At 35.2% G+C, this 21,607-nt stretch overlaps 1 protein-coding gene across 1 annotated transcript in view; it reads right to left on the bottom strand.

The window, feature by feature from the left end:
- The window catches only part of LOC118186179 (regulator of G protein signaling 2-like), a 325,142-nt gene that overhangs the window by 202,122 nt on the left and 101,413 nt on the right, over window positions 1-21,607 (bottom strand). The gene's annotated exons all lie outside the window — the stretch shown is intronic.

Genomic DNA, 21,607 nt, shown 5'->3' with positions numbered 1-21,607 from the left:
GAATCTGCCCTCTTGCCCGCTGGCCGAATTGCTTGTTTTTTGGTTAGAAACCTTAATTTTAATTGTAGAACTTGTTTTTTTTTAAGTGATTCATGATTTCATGTTTTTTCATACTTTTGAATTTTAAATAAAGATATTGAGGTTTTATATATTTTTGCCTTGTCGCGAAGTGAGTGCTGTATTTATTGAATGAGAAATATGTCTCTAATGAAATTCGAGGAAATAAATGTAAATCAAACGCAGGAAAAAATACGTGTATTTTAATATTCCGTACAAGGAAGTCATGTGGATTGGGGATCCCGTACCTTGTACATGATCTCGTACGAGAGAGTATGTACCCGATCCTTGTACATGATCCCGTACAAGGGAGTCATGTGTCCGTACAAGGGAGTCATGTTGGATTTTTTTCATTTCAGTGCAAACTCTTGCCAACCCTATAATCTAAGTTTTTTTTTTTACCTATAATCAAAGTTTCTTATATTAAAAGTGCGAAATCTGTGTATAATGTGCCCGCTGGAAATGTCTTTTCCAATTTCATTGCAAACGTTTGCCAACACTGTAGTCTACGTTTGTTTACTGATAATAAAATTATTTATTTTTTCAGTTAATTAATATGTATTTGAAATACTGCATTTTAATTCTAGAATTAATATGCGAATAATCCCCAGTGTTTATCATACAAATATTTTCGTAGTCAGTGATTTTTTTCAATATTAAAAATCTGAATTGTGAAGCCAAAGTCCTGGGCAATTTCCTGTTTTTAAAAATAAAAAAATCATATTTAAAACGTGAACCTATTTAAATGCATAATATTACTTGAGCAACAATTTCTTATAGTATCCTTCCACAGTTTTAGAACAAATATCCAAATAGCTTAAATTTTATTTACTCGATCGAATAAACAGTGCTTAGACGATGAAATTCTGGCGAACAATGTTCTAAGCTAACAATCTAACCGCGGAAAGACGAAAAATCAACATTTTTTAAAGCGATCTCAACTGCAAGGAATAATCCGAGAGATCATCTTAGTGAATTCCGTCCCACCTGATGCCCACCATTTCCTAGGAAAAGCCGATAATTCCTGCCACCTAGGTTTCGGTAAAGAATCTGTAAACCCGATTGCCGGAGAAAGGGGCTACAGTGGATCTATATTTAGTAACATGTGTTCTGGCATCTGTTGGAGTAGGCGGATCTTCGATGCAATCAATGAAAGTAGCAGCCATTTTTAGCAACGCGCGCATCATTGTAGACAGTACCTTGAAATCTTTGGCGAAGGATATCTTCCGAAATTTTACAATAAATTTATTGCCAACTGTGGCCTATTTATTTCGGAATAACTGACAAATAATTTTGTTAAAGAATGTGAATAGATGAGAGATTAAAAAATATATTATGAGAAATGTAAACTGAGATATTTTATTTTAATATTCATTTAGCTAGATAAACAAACGATTTTATTATGAAAAATCATTGGTTACTTATACTGTAAAGGAAAAACAGTGCGAGTACTGTAATAAGTTTAATTAAAGTTCAGATTAATACCGAAGTAAATTTATGTTCTGTATTTTGTCCCATATTCCGTAAATTCCTGTTATTAAAAGAAAGTTATTTTACAGTATAAATGCTATTATATTTTATTATAAAATGTTTTAAATTTTAACTATGTCATCATTTTTCTAAAATATATCATGTGAAATACAACTGCGGTTGATTTGACTGCAATCTGAGGTCAATGAAGTCAAAGAGTGAACTCAAAAGAATATTTATTTTAAACAGTTAAAAAAATTACTAATCATGAGTAGTGTGATGCCATAAAAATGCTATACATTTTTCGGGATAATTATGTATTTCCATGAAAACTACATTTTTACTTCTTTGTACAAAATAAAAGAACCATTGTAGTCACGAACAGTTTCGGGTATCATATTTCAACGAAAATATTTATTTTGACCGCTATCGAATGCAATTTATTGATGTTTTTGCATAACATCTGTACGTAAGGACAGAATGAAGGACTCTTTTTCACAAACAGGTTGCAAAAAAAGATTTAAAATGGATTCAGAACATACTTTTCGTGACGTCTGCTTGTACGTACGTATGTATGTATGTATCTAGCATAACTCAAAAACGAGTAGCATCAGAGCGTTGAAATTTTGTATTTAGAACTGCTATAACATGCAGTTGTGCCCCTTCCTTTTTCGTTACAATCGGCCGCACCAAAAGTATATTAATATATATAAATTCAAATATGAACTAATAATATATAAATATGAACTATTAATATATAAATATATATATTGTTACGAAGTGTACAGGCACAGTAAGATAACTTCCCCGCAAAGCAGTTTTGAGGTTGCCATAAATGGCAAGGGAAAGCAAGGTTGCCACATTTGGCGAAATGTGGCGACAAAATTGGCGATATACCATGGACGGTTGGAGAACCTTCTGGAACGAATTCTTACCGGTTTAGCCCAGAATGTTCTCGAACACCAGTCGAAAGCTATATAAACCCTGTTGTACGCGGAGAGTTAGTTAGTATCGAGTGAGTGCCTCGTCGAGAGGTCGAGTCAGTGTGTGCCTCACATAGAATGCGAGTTGATTAGTATCGAGAGTGTGTCTCGTCTGGCAAATCAGTCCGTGCGGAGTCGATCGAGTTGACAGCCAGGCAGCGAGTGCCGAGTGGGTCGTCGAGTGCATCGAAAGAGTGTCTTCGAATAGTTAATACATCGTCGAGAGAGCGTGTTCAGCTCCGGGAACGACTGAACCGAAGAGTCGGAAGCTGTGCTCTGTGCGTCGTGGAGTGCAACTCGCGAGTTATAGCGTGGAGAGTTTCGAGAGTACATGGAGTTCCGAGAATGAAGAAGTAGAGTCGGGAGCTGTACTCTGGTGCTTTGCAGTGAAGCTGTCTCCAACGTGATAGCTTGAAAACCGTAAAGATGTGTCGCTGATTATGTCAGCGTCTTTATAGTAGATCTTCGACGACAGTAAAAATGATTTTAGAGCTGTCCTGATTAATACCGGCCAATAAAGTGTGTTTCGGTACTTCATCAAGAGTCGTCGTTATTCACTCAAAATCCACACGAACCCCGTACGAACGTGAAGGAAGAAAATAACGTAACAGCTGGAGTCAGAAAAGAAAAAATCGTAACAATATATATATTGTTACGATACTTCACTTCAAAATTTATGTAATTTAAAGAAAAGTGAACAAAAACAGAAGAGGAATTCAGTCAATCTCAATGTCACTTCATCAGAGGGGAGGAACTTTGAAATTAATTGAATACCCTTTCCTACAAAAATCCTTGCTTTTCTGTCTCCATAATTAATCGATGAACCATTTCAATGTATTTAAATTATAATTATTATAGTTCATCCGAAAATTCTGGCTCTTCCCCAAAGCAAGGGAATATATACCCACTCTGTTACTCGGCTCCGTGAGCATAGTTTTTTTATTCTTATATGTTGGTAAATTGTGCAGTTTTTGCTTTAAAAATGATTGCATTAGGTTGTTCTTATTTTTCGGTTTAGGGTTTTATGCCTTTATTTAATCTGTATGCAATAGTTGTAGAATTCTCAACAATTTAAAAGTTGTTTAAGTGTGGTTAAGCCTTTTTTTTTTTTTTTTTTTTTTTTTTTACCATAGCAGGAAATTTAGCAGAATAGTGAATTATGTCTTTCTGCAACTTCAGTGTCTTTTTTGCCGAGTAGGATCAAAATTAAACTTTCATTTTTGTGCACTGAAAAATCTGCCTTGTTGCCTACTGGCCGAATTGTTTGTGTTTGCGTAGAAATGCTAATTTTAATTGTAAAGATTTTTTTGATTGTTTTAACTCTATTTGGTCTTTTGTGTTTTTTCTGTTTTTCCATTTTTAATGAAGATATTTTGAGGTTTTATGTATTTTTGCCTTGCCGCAAACTGAGAACACAATAAATTGAATGACAAATATATCCCTAATGATTTCGATGAAATAAATTTAAAAGTGCAGAAAAAAGTGCTTATAATTTAATATTCCGTACAAGGAAGTCATGTGGTGTAGACATCAGATTTTTAAAAATTATGTTTCTATAGGGATTCTTACTACGCGTAAAATATTGTTGAATATTATTACTAATACTAAAAAGGTAGTATTAAAAACCCATATTTTAATAATTTTGATTCGTGGAATTCATATTAAAAATATAAACAAATATAGCAAAAATTGCTATTAAAGCCTACAGCAGTTTTCTTGGTAAACATGAAAAATAAAAATTGACAGCATGGGGAAAAAAAAAAAAAAAATTAGAACACCTATTCAAACTAATACTTTTCAGAAAATAAGAAAAAAAAGTGAGTTATATATTTTTTGAAGCCGTGAAACAATAATGCTAATGAAAGTATTATAGAAACTTCAAAACAAATTTTGAAAATCAAGAAAAATGAAATAAAATGTGTTCATATATCAAAGTTACGAAACATAAAACAAAATTTCGAGATAAAAGGCGGAAATAAAAAAGAACTATGCAAGCATTTAACCAGTAAGGTCTTGGAAAATATAAAAATGGAAAAAAAAAAAAAAAAAAAAAAAAAAAATGTCTGATCTTCACTGAAAATAAAAGCAGAAACTTCTAGAAAGTAAATCAAGGTAGTAATATTAGGAAAAAATATACTTAATCAAACAATCTGTTAATAAAGCTAATTTAAAACTTATGATAAAATGTTAAAGATCTAACATAGGTAATTTTCTTACATATTATAAAATGCTTATACATTAAGTATTAGTGTTCGTAAGAAAGGTCAAATAAATACTCTTAGGATATAAATTTAAGTTGATTCTCAAAAAGGGATCAATAATACAGCATATTTCTGTTCCTTCATATTTTTCAAAAGACAGAAAATAGAGCTAAGAAAGGAAGATAAATTTGTACCATTTATTTAATTAAATATATTATACTTATTAAATATGTACAATTATTAAATTATCATATTTATTAAATGGGAGTCATTAATATATTAGATATAAAATAACACAGATGCTAAAATAGATAAAAAATTAATATAATATCAATACAATACATTAAATTATAAGAAATGTAAAACGAAAAATTAAAAAAATTACGGTTTACCTGAATATTTATCTTATCAAAAACTATTATCTGCATATCGACTAAAATTCCAGATTAATGCACTGTAATTTGATAGAAAGTGTTGCTTAAATCCAAAATTGTAATTATGTATCATTTAAAAATGGCCAAAACTCACTAAAAATTCTAATTTTGGTGCACTGTTTAAAATCACTAGAAAATTTAAACAGTGCACCAAAATTAGAATTTTGGTGCACTGTTTCACTTAAACTTATTCTAACTTTAAGTGAAACAGTGCACCGAAATTCTGGATAAATACATTATTCCTTGTAAATAAACTGCGTTATTTGTTGGTTTTCTTATCTTATTTTCTGTAATAAAATCATAAAAAAGATTTTTACTCCTTCATATATGCCACATTCTTATAATTCAGCATTTAAGTTCTACATATTACCATATCAGCAAATAAGTTTGTAGAGACATTAGGATTTTTTGGAAGCAGGCAAGATAAAAAATAGCAACCGCCTTCGCCGGGAATCTAACCACGGACCTCTGGAATACCGACCCAGCGTGCAAAACCACTACACCACGAAGGCACGCTAGAAAAGAGGGAGAAATACCTTATATACTCCCCTTTTTAAAGGGCGACTGGGGTTTTTAGGGGACTCAATCGCCAAATCCTGGGTGTGGGGAGTCATCATCCATAACCCTTTTAGTTCGGGCGCCACTGTAGAGTCATTAGGATTTTTTTTTTTTTTGGAATCAAGCAAGATGAAAAATATGCAACGCCTTCGCCGGGAATCGAACCATGGACCTCTGAAATACCGGCTGAGTGTGCTGACCGCTACACCACGAAAGCACGCTAGAAAAGCGGGAGAAATACCTTATAAGTTTATAGAGTCATTAGGTTATTTTTGAAGCAGGAGACATGAAAAACGAGCAATGCCCTCGTAGGGAGCCGAACCTGGACTTCTCGAATACGTGCCGAGTGTGCTAACTGTTACAGCACGAAGGAGGAAGAAAATACCTTATATACTCCCTCCTTTCCCTAGAACGTGATTTATCTTTTTCGAAGCATTCTTTGCTTTTCTCAGACGCTTCTCGTATTCCACTTTTATTTATGATGATGTGTTGTTCTCGTCATATATCAGAATGGCTCTTTACAAGAATTGAAACACTTTTTTAGCAGAAATTCCATTGCGAAAACAGAATTTAATGCATGTTCTTTGCTCAGTCACCTTTGCTGTTTTGGAAAATCGACAGAGTAAAAATTCGCTTTACATTCAAAACGAATTTATTTAACAAACAGTAAAAAGAAATAGTACAACGAAAATTGAACAATTTTTTACAAAGCTTTGAAAGTGATATCTTACACCTACGTAGCTTTAGTTAAATATTCTTATAGCATATCTATTTCATTTATTTAAAACTTATATTCGAATCTTTTCAATTGAAAGATTTAACTCTTGTTCTAAAAATTTTTCAAACATTTTGTAACGAATGAAACATAGAATAGAAGATACTTCAGCTGTGTTCTGGGGCTTGCTAATATTTAATTTAATATATTGCAACAATGTCAGAAAATGTTTTTGTAACTTTAAATTTTCATTCTATTTTGAAAGCGATTGGAAATTATATATTAAAAAGTACGCTATTTGTTTCACGTTACAAAATAGGTAACATTTTATAAACTGATCTTTTTATAAATAAATAAAATGCAATTGTCATGGACTTTATCAAGGTAACTTTCAAACTTCGGTAAGCACTCGCAGGGAGTAAGGAGAGCTAATTAACTAAATTCAGGAACTTAAATTTATTCGAAACGTTTGCAAGGACATTTTTGTTTGCTATTTAAGTACACTAATTAGCAGATTTAAAACTTTAAAACACATAGAGCGTGAACAGCATCGATTCTATCCTAGCGAATGCTGTCGATTACAGGTTTTGGGATAATTAATTGTGTACCTTACATTGTATAACAAATACAATATATTAAAACGAAGGGAGATAAAGTGCTTACAACTCAACATAAGCATTCGTTTTTGATGAAATCCAATAATCTTTTACATATAGGTAATAACTGATACATAATTTTCGCGATCATACAAGTACAATGTTTGTTTTAAAAAATGTTTGCAAAATTAATATTTTCATTAAACGCGGTTAAAAGTTGTTGAATTATTGGGATATGAAGCTGTATTTTACGAGGGGGGAAATCAGTGAGAGGTTCATGGGGCAAAAAATCTTGATAACCACTACACTAGACCATAGATGCAGTGTACTAGAAGGGCACGGAGTGTAAAGAAGGAGGGTGAACTGCTATGGTACTTTTGGGCAGGACTCTTCCACTTTTCGTCTCTTGGTTTATAGAGAGCGCTGCTGCGCTAGGGATGTTGTTTACGCCAAGCCTAATTTACTGTACTACGGCATTGTAATCGTATTTAATACCTATTTTCATCATGAAACACTCCAAATCTAGCAGCTGTTTCGTACCAGCGTGTAAATTGGGTTATGCCTCGTCAATAAGCAAAAATCTTATTATTTTTGCACCAATTTAAGCTTTATATTTTGCCGATTTATACTAACGAGAACATTCTCTTAGCATAAACGGTAGCATTCACGTAACTTTAGAATTATTTGGAGTAATTGATGGTAACACTTGATGAAGAATTGAAACACAGTTTTTAAGCACTGTTACTCAGGGCAGTTCGAAAGACACTTTTACACTCGTCGAAAAACTACGACAAACCTGCTGAAAGAATCAGGAACACAGCCTCAAGGCTATAATGGTCAAGACAGCTTCACGGCAAAGCACTAAAGGACAGCTCCCTACTCGGTCGATTGCTCTCAAGCTAATCTCTAAACTCAAGACATTACTACTTCACCGTATAGACAGGTATGTGTAGCTCTAACCTACCTTCGGGAACATTCCCGAGATAACCGGAACCGGAACGATAGATACCCGAGATAACCGGAACTTGTTGAGAATGCGTTCTAGAATCTCCTCGCTCCTTCAGTAGCATATCGCCAATTTTGTCCCCAAATATCGCCAAATAGGCGATTTTGAGTCAAATCTAGCAACCCTACGTTTCCTTGATACTTTCTGGCAATCCTAAGCGCCGCTTTGAGGGGAATCTATCTCACCTCAGCTGGGAAATTCACAACAATACAATATGCATGCTTGTTTGGATTTTAATCTACTGCTCTATTATTTCATATTTTTTGAAGACTTTTGCTTTTTAAAAGTATTTAAGAGTATTTAAGAGCATTTTTTTCCATTTTAAGGGCTTTGTCTGGTCATTTTTAAAAGCATTTTCAATGAATTTTTTAAATATCCAAAATTCGGGGCCTGATTATCAACCATTAATTAACTTTTCTAATTGCTTTATCTGAACGTCAATGCTCAAATATGAACAGCTGATATTAACGAACGTTTACTTGTTACCATTTTCTGATCACTGGTTTAGAAATCTCAAGGCGAAATAAATACTTATCAGCAGACTCCTTTATTGCCCCACATCCATCAGATTATCCAGAATATATTATTATGTAGTTAATTTTATTCATCTATGCTTGGACACTCGTAAAATCTTTGAATATAGCTTTGAAATTATTTGAAGACGTACCATTGACCCACAGTGTTTTAATCTGCCAAATATAACAGCATATTTGCTGAACACCCAAACATAAAAGAAGTAAGACACGAGGCATACCTATAATAAAATAAAATTTGCTGAAATTTAACCAGCTGCATCAAATTCAAGGTCAATATGTCAAGAAAGAGGCATCGCCCTCAATAACATGCTTGCTTTAGAACTCGAGTGGGCGAAACTTGGAAAGTTATTGCTTCCTGACTTAGTAGTTTCTGCTTCAACTGTCATTAAACGTGTCTTATTAAAATTACAACGCTATATTAAACTGTCGAACCGAAAACTCTCATTTCACAACAGAAGGATTTAATATTCAGGTACACAGTTAGAAAGTTAGAAGGTATACGTCATTCTAATCTTCCCCTCTGCGGAAATCGTACGCAGTTATGCATACAGAATATAAATATCGATAGGGAAGAAAGTACACTTTTATGCAAATATCACATTGCAACTATAATTAAGAAACCTAATTTGAGTTTGTAATTCTTATTTTAGAAGTTAAACCGTGGACTGGCTTAGTGATACGGTAATTCGTGGACAAACATTAGTTCTTTTTCTTTACATGAAACATGACATTTTTACATATCAGATTCTCATTGACAATCTTTATATTTCGTTTATATTTCTCCCTTGCGCCCCATACGTTGTTAAACGTTCTTATTACTTTGCACTCGTTAGCTTAAGAAAAATGTTGCTCTCTGTTTTCAAACTAAGCTTCTATTTATTTTTAAACTAATATTTGGAGATACAATTTGAAAGACATTTTAAATGTTTTTCTTTAAATGAAATGAAGAAATGTGTTTTTATATAAGGGTTTAATGCATTATGTCAAATTTACAAATTAATTAATTATTATTTATACGCTTTGATTAGTGTCTAGGTTCCAAGCACAGGGGACACAGGTATTTATAAATTATTTTATTATTATGTATACACTTTGATTAGTGCAAGATTTGTAGAGTCATTAGGTTATTTTGGATATGGAGAAATAAAAAATGAGAAATGTCTTCGCCGGTACTCGAACCTGGACCTCTCGAATACACTCCGAGTGTGCTACCGTTACACCACGAAAGATGGAGAAAATACCTTATATACTCCCCCCTTTTAAATCGCCACTGGAGATCAGGCGACCCAATCGCCAAATCCTGGTGAAGAGGAATCATCATACACCATCTTTTAGTTCGGGCGCCGCTGTAGATATATCAGGTTATTTGGAAGCAGGTACATGAAAAATATGCTATACCCTTGCCGGTACTGGAACCTGGATCTCTCGATTACGCGCAGAGTGTGCTACCGTTACACCACGAAGGAATGCAGAAAGGATGGCGAAAATACCATATATACTCCCCCTTTTAATCCATATCATACCAAGCATTGAAGAAATTAATACATGTTTAAAATTCTTAAATATGTGTTTCTCTAAGTCTTTGTATACATATAAAATCAAAAAACATATCAAATTTTTATTAGTTTGATCAATACAGCTTGTCCTAAAAATAGGACAACGGTGTAATCCATTTCTAATCATTCTTACGTAACTGGAATGGGAGAAAGCATGTTAAGCATCCAAGCACCATTACATGTTACACAGATAATTATTGTGTGCAAGTTTTTAGCTTGTATCTTCTTTGTCTATTTTATGGGTTCTCCGCAATGACATGTTCATTTTGAAGCTCTAGAAAAATCTTCATTAACCTGTTGAACACCCAGTTTTCTGCAAGATGATTTTCTTGGAATAGAAAGTCCCAAATAGGCAACTGTTATGTGTCTTTAAAATTGAAGCAGGCTCAGACTATCATCACTAAATAATTAATTGAGCTTCCGTGAAGCAACAAATGCTGTTTCAAACGCATTAACAAATAAAGACCAGTACCCTTTCTTTCCTTGAATTAAAGTAACATAAGCTACTGCATGATTATCAAATAGGGCAACTCCGTTTTTATATTTATTGTAAGATGCAATGCACATTTGCTTTATGTTTACCTATTTTCCGCCACCTTTTACTCTTCTTTCTACGAATGATACACTTTTTGTTTCTTCGAAGTTGGACATTACTGAAAAAACGCGACTTTCATTCCATCGAACTGCTGCAACTTTTTTTTTTTTTTTTTTTTGAATCAAAACTGCTACCTGAAGAGCCGCGCTCCATTTTCAACATTCTTTTAGAGAGTATAAGTGGGCACTTAGATACTCTGTGTTCTCTAACACTACCTGTAGCGAAGAAGTTTTTATTTGCAAGAACGGATAATAATTCATGGAAAGTAAAGAAATTACCCATATAATTGTTATGTATTTAAGGCTTTGTAATTATTGAAAGTAAATTCTGGACAACTGTATGAGATAATGGCCTCATTCACGATTTTCTTAGTTGGTTTCTTCTTTTGTGTCTTTGGATTTTTATTCTTCTCCAAAATTGAAGCATGCGAAAACGAGAGAAATTTAGTCTATTTAAATGAATTTCAGAATACAAACTGACTTCAGAAGTCAATGTTTGAAATATTTACTCAACCCCCTCCCCACATTTCACACACCTCTCTGTCACTTGACGTGCACTTGCCAGTTAGACTAAAGGGCCCGGGTTAGTTGTAGAATAGCAATATTTGGAATGTAACAGAGAAAGAAAGAATTATCTCTTTTACCAAACCGATGGGAATTTGATAGTAGTGGATTTTACCCTCGTCCTATTTTTAGGACAGTTAAAAATGCAAGGGAAATTTATCTTTCAGATAAAAGTTTTTGATAATGTTTTTATTGGTATAAAAGTTGGTAATATTATCTCAGCAAATTTATATGCCTGTTTTTCTTCGAGCTCAAAATTTTAATAAACTTTTACGTTGAAAACATAAGCAAAATATACACATAAAATTTTCAAAAATCTCAATTTAAAAAAATTAATAAAATTTTTCTAAATTAATTCTAACTTGCGATAAAAACAAATATATAGTTAAATGACTCTTAAATAATAAATCGTCTTTAATTTGAATTGAATTATTTCAAAGATTTTCGACAAAGACCATTTTTGTGCTCTGTATTATTTTTAGGACGACGAGGAAATATGGGTTAAAGCGCCACTGGAGATTAGAGGATCCAGTCGCCAAATTCTGATGAAGAAGAATCATCATCCACTACATTTCACTTCATCACGAAGGCATGCAGAAGGGAGGGAGAAAATAGTACTTTATAGATTAGTCTCGGTTCCAAGTACAGGAGACACAGGTAATTATAAATTATTTAATTATTATTTATACGCTTTGATTAAGGTAAGACCAATCTAGGTTCTAAGAACAGTTGGCACAGGTAAATGCCTATAGCGTCGATTTTCCGGGAGCTCCATCTGAGCACAAATAACAAATAAATAAATGTATATTTTGCTTTGCTATAGTTTGATGTTAGTAATACATTTAATTTATACAAGACGCTAATTGCACCCGTGTGAGCGACATCCTGCAGTGAAGAACAAACAGTATAACTCTCTGCATCAACAAAGAGCCATTCATGAAAAAACTGCCACAAATTTACACAGATGAATACGGCCTAGAATGTGGAAAGGGATATGCGCTAAATGTTTACCTCAACAGCCAGTCAACAGAAGAGAAAAAGTTTCAACTAAATAAAGAAAATAGTGTTTTTTAAACAGAAGCAACTGCGATATTAGACGTCATCAAATACAGTATTCACCACTCCTTTAAATCCTCCTATCTTTTTACAGATCCGCCATGCACGCAATAGCCTATCTATTGAATAGATTCCCGATAATCCAGGAAGTACTCAACACTGCCTCCAACACAGCCAACCAGCATTTCATAATATTGTTGCGTTTTCTTCTGACACCAGTTGTTACGTTATTTTCTTCCTTCACTTTCGTACGGTTCGTGTGGATTTGGAGTGAATAACGACGACAGCACTTGATGGAATATCGAAATACACTTTATTTAGCAATATTAATCAGGAAAGCTTCAAAACACTTTTACAGTCGTCGAAGATCTATTATAAACACGCTGGAACAATCAGCGACACAGCCTTCATATAGTCAGGCAATAACGGTGGAGACGGCTTCACTGCAAAGCACCAGAGTACAGTTCCCGACACTGCTCGGTCATTCTCGTAACTCCACCTACTCTCGAGACTCTCCACGCTACAACTTGTGATGCACTAGACGACACACAGAGCACAGCTCCCGATTCTTCGGTTCAGCCGTTTCCGGAGCGTAACACACTTTCTCGACGATGCACTAACCGCGATACACTAAGAGAATCTTCGATGCACTCAACTACCCACTCGGCACTCGCTGCCCGGGTGTCAACTCTATCGACTTCGCACGGAATGCTAAAGTCATCGAGTTCGCACTCGAGACTAACTATCTCGCACTCTAACTCTCCGCGTAGTTTTTGGCTTGTGTTCGGCTAAACCGGTAAGAATTCGTTCCAGAAAGTTCTAAATCCGTCCATGGCATATCGCCAATTTTGTCTCCAAATTGGTGATTTCTCGCCAAATATAGCAACTCTGCCTTCCCTTGCCATGTTATGGCAACCCAAAACCTGCTTTGCGGGGAAGCTATCTCACCGCGCCTCTACATTTCGTAACAATATCATGGATCAAAGCGCATGTTGGCAGCAAGGGCAATGAGGAAGTGGATGCCCTAGCAAAAGAAACAGCTAAAGGCCTAAATGCAACGAAAATGATTTGAATAAATTTATTATACTAGCTAGCAATCGTACTAACGTATCGAATACTACCTTTCCAGAATGGAAAGCTGCTGTTTTTAAACATGTTTCAGTTTTGGACACCTAAAAATCTGTCTTCCTGCCTTGGCTGAATTGCTTGGTTTTGAGCAGAAACTCTAATTTTAATTGTAAAAATGGATTTTTCAACTGTTTTTAACTGCATTTGGTTTTTTATGTTTTTCTGTATTCTACAAATTTTAATGAAGATGTTTTGAGTTTTTATGTATTTTTGGCTTGCCGCGAAGTGAAACCTGAATTGATTGAATCAGCAATATATCTCTAATGAAATTCGAGGAAATAAGTTTAAACGAAACGCAGCAAAAATGTGTATAATTTAATCAGCCGTACAAGGAAATCATGCGGCGACCACATCAGGTTTTTGAAACACACATAGTTTCTTTTTTAAATTTATTTCACAAAATTGTTTTGTCAGTGAATTAACATGTTCAGCTGAAGCAATATGTTAAATTATGCTATTTAAAATCGCGAACTTTAACTGATAGTAAGAAATGCATACTCAGGTTTTAAATAATAACTTAAAACTGTGTATTTATTTATTGAATTCTCTCGCTACGTTTTGGCATGAAATAATAAAAAGGACCACAATTTCTTCTCCTCTCCTCATGAAAAATAGAAAAAATACTCAAAATACTCTCGCTGCAGTCAACCTTAAACGAATTAATAGTTTAAAATCCATTTGAAAAAATGTTTTCTAATTCTGGACATAGTCAAAATTTGTGTTCTAAATGAAAACGAATCTTAATATTTTATATCTGCATGTTTTAAACAACTGTAGGGTTTACATTTATTTTAACTAACATTTATTTTAAGTTTAAACTATCTTTCCTGTCAAGCCTTACTTTCCCCTGGAACTGCCAATGCCAGAATATGTAAATTTGAGTAGAACGCGCAAGGATTCAAATTATCAGCGGAAGTAGTATGATTTAAATAGAGAGGAAACAAGTTCGGTGTGATATTCTTACTGCACGAGCGCGGAGGTAGTTAGCGAGAATTGAAGAACCCCGCGTTGCGGCCTATGTGCTTGGCGGGAAGTAGTGGTAATCGTTCCAGTGAGCTTCAAGTCTGCTGAATTAGCAGCGGTATTGTAAAACGCGGTGAGTTAGTTATTTTAGAGAGCCTCGTAGTTAGAATCTTGTCTTTAGTTTCTTTTCAGGTTATTATTTTTATTTGACTGCCGAGTTGGTACTGTCTGTAAGCGTCAAGAGGACGCAATTGTAGTTTATTACGTTGAATAAAAAGGGACTTAAACCCTTTACAAGACTCTGTGTTTTATACAGCTTTCACAGTCACCTCTTGGTTGCGTGCAAGTTGGAGGCGCGCAACGTTATATTGGCGCCCGAACAATTATCGAACTGAAATGGCCGAAAACTGAATGGAAGCCGCTGGACAACACCAAGAAATGACAAGTCAGTTAGAAGGATTTGGATACCTGGTCCAGACTTTGAGAGCATCAATCAAGCCAAACGTCCATTTCGACGGAAAAAATTCGGTGGCGGTATTTCTAGAAAGTCTAGAAAACCACTTTCAGCTCTACCCTGTGCCTGAAAGACAAAAAGTTGCCATCGCCACATCAGCACTAAGAGGACAGGCCACGCTATGGTGGAAAAACATAGGCAAATTTTTACTAGGTGAATTTGGAAGCCCGACGTATACATTTGAAAATTTCAAAAAATCGTTAGTAAAGGCCTTCCCCATAGTTAAAGATCGCGCACGGCTGGAAGCCAAACTATATAGTTTCTACCAACGGGATACAGGAGAATTGACGGACTTTATTCTACGAAAAATCAAGCTAACGGATATGCTGTATGGAAAGAAACCCGATGCGGAGATTATTGAAATAATATTACCAAGATTGTTACCCGCTGTTCAAGACTACTTTGAAATTAGAAACCCAAGCACATTGCAGGAACTTTTCGAATTGGCGGTGAAGTTTCAAAATCGCAGAATAGCGGAAAATGCGAGAGGGGAAACATATTCTCAAAGTACCCGAAGGAAATCTTCAAAGGAGGAAACCGGAAATGGAAATCGCTCTTATGGGGGAAAGAACTATCAAGCTAACGCATCGAAACTCGAAGGTCAAGGCCCAAAAAGAAAATTTGAAAATAAACATCCGCGTACCCAGAAGACACAGATTGAAAGGAAAGCTTTAAACGAGTAGAGGGGCCTGTGAAAGGGAGGGTCCAGACCCTGGAAGTTTTAAAAAAACCCTCAAATAGACATTTAAACACGGTCATCGTAAAAAACTCACAGCTACCAATTATACAAGTCCTGGTTGGCGATGTACCAGTAGAAGCCCTCATCGATACAGGAGCAGAAGGAAATTTTATGAGTGAAAATTTCTTCAAAAAGAATTTTTATAGGATACGATTATTTAAAACCAGAAATACGGAAATTATAGCGGTGCAAGGAAAAACATGTCACTGCATCGGGAAATTATCATTAAACTTACAGGTAAAAGAGGAAAATCTCAAAGTATTAATTTTTGTGGTGAAAGACCTGCAACACTCTCTTATTTTAGGTATGGACTTTTTAAGGGCCGCGAGGGCCAAATTAAATTTTCAAGATAGTTCCGTGGTGTTGGAGATGGACCAGAGGGTGGTGGAACTTGTGGAGACACCTGAAGTGGACCTTAGCCATCTGAATGACCATGAAAGTAAAGCAATACAGCAAGTGGTGAGTAATTTTTCTCATTTGTTTTCAGAAAAACCAGGAAACTGCCAAATCGTGACACACAAGATTCAATTAAATGCCGAAAAACCTTGTAGGACTAAGCCATACCGTTATGACAAACAAAAAGACTTAATCATCGAAGAACATATTCAGGAGATGTTAAAGAATAAAATAATAACGCATATAAATAGTGAGTACGCGAGTCCAGTCGTACTATGTAGGAAAAAGAACGAGTTTCCTCCTTCGGATAAAAGGGCTTGGAGGTTTGCTATCGATTACAGAAAACTAAATAGCATTACTAAATTTCCAGTTTACCCTTTGCCGGTTATAGACGAGATCATTAGACAGATCAAATCGACAAGATATATGTCTACTTTGGACTTAACGTCTGGCTACTATCAAATAGCTATGAGACCCGAAGATATACATAAAACCGCGTTTATAACAAAATCGGGCACTTATGCATTTTTACGCATGCCTTTTGGGTTGTGTGGGGCCCCATCAACATTCCAGAGAGCTATGGACATTGTTCTAAAGCCTGTCCTAGGAAAGTCAACTTTAATTTATCTAGATGATATAATTATAACGAGTAGTACGTTGGAACAACACATTAATGACCTCGAACAAGTTTTTAAATTATTAAAAGAGGCCGGTCTTACAATTAACGCCTCAAAATGCAAGTTCGCAACTAAAGAACTTAAATATCTCGGTTATAAAATTTCGCAAAAGGGTATAGAAACGCAAGATTCAAAAATAAAAGCTATTAAGAATTTCCCACCGCCCAACACCGCCAAGAAACTTTCGTCTTTCCTTGGGTTATGTTCTTACTATCGATCTTTCATAAAAGATTTCGCTAATATTGTTGAACCACTCTTAGTAATCAAAAGAAAAAAGAGTAAATTTACGTGGACAGCGGAAGCTAACACAGCTTTTGAAAGATTAAAAGAAGCGCTTATTAATGCCCCTGTTTTAAAATTTCCGGAGGGGGACGAAAACCTGGAAATTGCAGCAGATGCGTCAGACTATGCAGTGGGTGCGGTTCTTATGCAAAATAACCATCCGCTCGCATTTTTTAGTAAAACGTTGAATCAGACACAAAGGACTTATACAGCTACAGAAAGAGAAACATTAGCCGTATTAATGGCTGTACACAAATTTCGAGTTTATTTCGGCAAATCGCCAGTAACAGTCTTTTCGGATCATGCGGCTGTTGGTAGACTTTACTCGGGGAAAAACCTAACGCCCAGGTTAATAAGATGGGCTTTAAAACTCCAAGAATATAATATCACAATAAAATATAAACCGGGTAAGGAAAACAATGTAGCTGACGCACTTTCTCGTATAAAACTGGACGATGAAGGAAATGAACTTAAATGCGCTGTGTTGACTTCAAAAATTTTAGATTCTAGAGATACGGTTATTACTGAACTGAAAGCTGATCCTGAATTTGGAAATATCTATGCTTATTTGAAAGACCCCGAAAGCTTTGAGCATACAGATATCGATGCGATAAGAAATAGAGCAAAAAACTATGAAATAATAGATAATTTATTATTTTATACGAAAACAACAAACGAAAATCTTGAGTATAAGCCAGTCATCCCAGCCTCGCTTCGATTAAGCATTTTGAAGGAGTTGCACGAAGAAAAAACAGCGGGCCACCTCGGGGTCAGAAAGACTATAAAAAGGGTACGCGAGGCGGTATATTTCCCGCAATTATACAAAATAGTAACGGCGTATGTCAGGTCCTGCAATCAATGTCAGTTAATAAATGATATTAATTACAGCCCGGCCGGGTACTTAAATAGCATTCGCGCTACATTTCCGAATGAAATTTTAGGCATAGATCTCCTTGGTCCCTTTCCCCAGAGCGAGTTAAATAAAAATCGTTTTCTTTTAGTAATAGTAGATCATTTTTCAAAATGGATAGAAATTGTTCCACTTAAACGCGCGTCAGCCAAAACAGTCGCAGATGCATTCTTACACAGATACATTTTAAAATACGGTGCACCGATAAAAGTCATTAGCGATAACGGAAAACGATTCATTAGTCAAATATTTGAAAACATATGCAATGGACTTGGCATACGCCATATCAAAATGGTTCCGTATAGACCACAAGCTAACATAGCAGAAAGAGTTAATAAAAATATAGTAAAAATAATTCGCAGTTACGTGAGCACACATCACAAGCGCTGGGATGGCTACATAAATGAATTAGCTTATGCTTTAAGAACGGCACATCATGATACTACGGGAAAAACTCCAGCAGAATTATTCTTAGGCCGAAAATTAATTACGCCTTTAGATAAATTATTCTTTGTGCAACAAAGAGAGCAGGAGTTTAAACAAAAAGATGTGCAAAAGCTCATTGATCAGGCGCTTAAAACCTCGGATACGGCAAGAAATAGGCAGAAACTATATTACGATAGAAAACGCCGGGAAGCAGATTTTAAAGTTAGGGATAAAGTATTGAAGCGGAAATTTTCTTTATCAAGTGCCCCAGACAATTTTATGGCAAAGCTAGCTCCAAAGTTTGAAGGCCCCTATGTAATTCAGGAAATCAAAGGAGTAGTCTTATATCTTAAGAACGAGAGAGGGGAAATCTGTAAAGCAAGTCCCGACCAGGTGAAAAAATACTATAATCCAAATGATTTTGAAATCCTTAAAAGTTTCTTGCAGGACTCAAGTCTAAACGAAGTAGAAGGTCCAAAGACTACAACAACTATTCCACCACCCAAGAAACAGAGAACTGAAGAGAGACCTAGCACTTCTACAACCCGGACGTCGGTATCAAAAAGAAAAAATAATTTTCAAACTCCAGCGTTTAAGAAAAACAAAAATACAGATGAACCGGGTAAAGAAACCGTGGTAAAGAGAAGAACACCACCTACAAAGGATAGCAAGAGAAATTACACATCAAGGAAAACGCGCACACGGCCCCAGAGTCAGGTGCCAGCAAGGCCGCCGTTCCGGAAACTGAAACGCCAACAGGAGGCACAAAAATACGAGGAACAGAAGAAATTCAAGAAGGACTCCAGACCGGAGGACGTCAAGACCAGCCGTCCCAGGGAGAAACGGAAAGGCCAACAACCAGACGATTACTCCGTCAAGAGGCCAGCATGTAGAGGACGCAAAAGAAAAAGTCAGGTGGACGACACTCGGAGGGCAGTAAGGAGATTAACATCCATGAAACCTCTAACTTGGGACCAATTCTGCCAAAAACGAATGATGGAGTTTCAAGCATCAAAAACTCAAAGATAAGTTAAAACCTTCTATAATTTTTTTTTCTCTTTTGTTCCGAAATGTTATGCATAAGTACGAAGTTCTATGTTTTGACGAAAGTCAATATGTCTCGGTTGAGACTTAGTTTTGTTTTACTTTATTTAGCTATGAAGCTATTACTTTATTAGCTTTATTTAGCTTATGAAGTCAAAATTTAAGTATTAAATTGTACATAAAGTCATGCTTTAGAGCGAAAGCCTGCATGTTTAAAGATGAATGAGGGGGAAGTTAGAATGAACGTGTTTTGTAGGGTTCTTCACCTACATTTGAATTTTTAAGACTATTAAAGTAGCTCATTGAGTTGTAGAATGTCGAGTAAGGTGTGTCTATTTGGTCGTTGAATTCTAACAAATCATGGTGGTTAGGGGAAGTGTTGTAAGACTAAAACACGAATATTCCCGTTTGACACCACACACGGTGGAGAGCCAGGGTAAAGTTAAATTAATGCTTGAAAAATTGAATGAATGTGAAGTAAGCAATAACTAAGAAAAACGAATCGTTTAAAAACAAAAATTTATTGTGTCAAGAAAGTGTAAATTATAATGTATGTAGAAAGATACTGATACTTATTCCTTCCAGATGCTGGAAGGAAAGACCAAGATTGATTGATGAAGTCCAGGAAAAGTTGCTGTAAGAAGAGAGCTTTGTAACGATCAACAGAATTTTAGTATACAAATGGTTGCATAAGATATTTTTTTTGTGTAAACGAGGTTCTCGCCAATTAGTTCAGAATTAGAGAAACTTACAACAGGTCGTTTGTAGGACCTGCTTCAAAGTTTTCCAAATTCTGGCAGCGGCAAATGTAGGGTTTACATTTATTTTAACTAACATTTATTTTAAGTTTAAACTATCTTTCCTGTCAAGCCTTACTTTCCCCTGGAACTGCCAATGCCAGAATATGTAAATTTGAGTAGAACGCGCAAGGATTCAAATTATCAGCGGAAGTAGTATGATTTAAATAGAGAGGAAACAAGTTCGGTGTGATATTCTTACTGCACGAGCGCGGAGGTAGTTAGCGAGAATTGAAGAACCCCGCGTTGCGGCCTATGTGCTTGGCGGGAAGTAGTGGTAATCGTTCCAGTGAGCTTCAAGTCTGCTGAATTAGCAGCGGTATTGTAAAACGCGGTGAGTTAGTTATTTTAGAGAGCCTCGTAGTTAGAATCTTGTCTTTAGTTTCTTTTCAGGTTATTATTTTTATTTGACTGCCGAGTTGGCACTGTCTGTAAGCGTCAAGAGGACGCAATTGTAATTTATTACGTTGAATAAAAAGGGACTTAAACCCTTTACAAGACTCTGTGTTTTATACAGCTTTCACAGTCACCTCTTGGTTGCGTGCAAGTTGGAGGCGCGCAACGTTATACAACAAAAATGTACGTCAAATACAAAACCCTTTTAAAGAACATCAGCCTAAAAAAAGAGTAAAAATATTGTTTACAATAAAGGGAATAATAATTTTCACTGACTTTATTCTTACTAACCTAGTTTAAAAGAACTGTTAAAGCTTAACAATTCCAAGTTTACAAGAGCTGTCTTCGAACAATGGAGACTGAAGTGAACTGAATTATTGAGATACAACGTTCAGAGAAATATTACTGATTTAAATTATTTGGCAACTAAAATTAATGAAGCTTATTACGGTTTCCCCTTTAAAGTATAACTTTGATCCTATTCACTGTCTTAAACAATTTATTTTCAAGGTATATTATTATTCAAGTAATTCCTGATGGTTAAGTATTTTAATGGTTCTATATTAGTGTGAGTTAAGTGGAATAATGCTAAATATGAATTAGCATACTGTTGGGTGTGAGATTGCAGTAGCAGTGAAGGAAATCAAAAACAAAAATTAGTTTCTAGGTGATGTTTACGAAAAATTTCGCAGTATGAGTTAGATCTAAGCTGTAATTGCATTGTAAGCTACTTTATTACTGCTATCCAAGCACTGTTATGATACTTAGATACAGCACAGGAAAGCGTAAACTTAACTCATGTAGAAATATGAATTTCCCTGGAAACATTTAGTTAGAGTTTGTTAACAATGCACTGTTTAGATAATATTTCTTGTGTGGGAAGTGTTCAAAGCATCTACACGGAGGAACTGCAAAATTTTATACGGGTCAGAAAATCAGGAATAATTTTAATGGTATAAAATGGTGAAACTGTAATGCTTCACATCTTTTGGATGAATTTAAAGTTTAG

This window comes from Stegodyphus dumicola, chromosome 9, assembly GCF_044657685.1.
Source record: "Stegodyphus dumicola isolate Sdum_Otavi_A_Nest chromosome 9, ASM4465768v1".
Lineage (NCBI taxonomy): Eukaryota > Metazoa > Arthropoda > Arachnida > Araneae > Eresidae > Stegodyphus > Stegodyphus dumicola.
The sequence above is the reverse complement of the archived record's forward strand: the minus strand, read 5'-3'. Positions and strand labels throughout refer to the sequence as shown.